General features: G+C 45.5%; 1 protein-coding gene across 1 annotated transcript in view; it reads right to left on the bottom strand.

Moving 5' to 3' along the window:
• Window positions 1–1,531, bottom strand: part of NSG1 (neuronal vesicle trafficking associated 1) — a 36,218-nt gene that overhangs the window by 18,937 nt on the left and 15,750 nt on the right. The window lies entirely within an intron of this gene.

Below are 1,531 nucleotides of genomic sequence, written 5' to 3'. Positions count from 1 at the left end.
TTCTAGAAGGTGCAAAAGGCATGAAAACAGATCCTCCAGAGTCTCCTTGGTTTCAGCCCTGTGAGCCTGTGTGGGCTTCTGACCCACAGAGCTGGCAACGAGGAAATGTGTGTATTTCACCCACTGCAAAGAACGAGGAATGAGGAACTGAACCGAATACCTCTTCTGAGTCCCCCACGCACTGGGACCCTGGGGGCAGGGCTGTACCCTGTCATGTGGCACAGCAGATTGCCCCTGGAATGTTCCATGAGTGAGTCAGTCCAGCTGTCAGAAAGCCCATCCCCCAATGAGCCATTTCTGAGCAGCCCTGGGGCACCTGGATCCCATATGACTGGCTTTCCTAGAAAAGAGACACAGAAGAAGGACACCATGTGACAACTGAAGCCAAGGAGCACCTGGGGCTAGCATGAGCTGGGAGAGACAAGAAGGGTCTTCCCTCCCAACACATTAATTTGTACTTCTAGGCCCTGGGGCTGTGGGAGAATAAATTTCTGTTCTCAGAAGCTACCCAGTTTGGGTTATTTTGTTATAGCAGTGCTACATTACTCATGCAGACCAATCATACTGCGATGTCACTATCAAAATACTGCAAAAGCAGAAAGGTGTGATGTGCTGCTCCGTAACACGTTCAGTAACAAGATCTCATCAGCCGTACTTTCAGAGGAACGAGGACAGTCAACAGCATCCTGAGACCGTGGCAGCAACTGCAGCATGACAAGAAAACACCAGGGATTCTGCAGGGTGACCCCGCTGCAGGTGTGACTGAGACTGTAGTAGTTTGTGGCCTACGTTAGAAAGTGAACAAATGTGGACACTGAACACTGTGAGACACTGCTGCACAAAATCAAAGATGACCTAAATAAATGGAAAGGCGACCCGTGTTCACAGATTGGAAGATGAACGTTGGTAAGATGACAACGTGATTCAACACAATCCCTGTCAAAGCCCTAAAAGCCTTTACTGCAGAAATGAAAACACCAGTCCTGCAATTCAAGGGGAATGACCAGGGACCCCAGAGAACCAAAGCGATTTTGAGAAAAAAGAACAAAGTTGAAGGACTTGCACGTCTCCATTTCAAAACTTAGTATAAAGCTACAGTAATCAAAACAGTATGGTACTGGCACAGTGTGACACAGGCATATAGGCCAACAATACAACCAAGAGTCCAAACAAAACCCATACGTCTAAAGTGAAGTGATTTCCAACAAGGGTCCCAAGACCATTCAATGGGGAAAAGAATAGTCTCTTGAACAATGGTGTGGGACGATTGGCTCTCCACATGCCAAAGAATGAAATTGGCCCCTACCTCACTCCATATCCAGAACTAACTCAAAACAGATCAAAGACCTAAATGCAAATACTAAAACCATGAAACTCTTAGAAGAAAACCTAAGAGTCAATCTCCAAGACCTTGTATTTGGAAAGTTTCTTAGAAATAACACCAAAGCACAAGCAATGACAACAAAAATATCAGAATTAAAACATTCATTCTTCAGAGGACACCAGCAAAAAAGTGAAAAAAAAGACAGCC

This window comes from Orycteropus afer, unplaced genomic scaffold (genome assembly GCF_000298275.1).
Source record: "Orycteropus afer afer isolate SDZICR_OR568_19922 unplaced genomic scaffold, OryAfe1.0 scaffold00224, whole genome shotgun sequence".
NCBI classification, from domain to species: domain Eukaryota; kingdom Metazoa; phylum Chordata; class Mammalia; order Tubulidentata; family Orycteropodidae; genus Orycteropus; species Orycteropus afer.
This window is presented reverse-complemented; position numbering and strand designations above follow the sequence as displayed.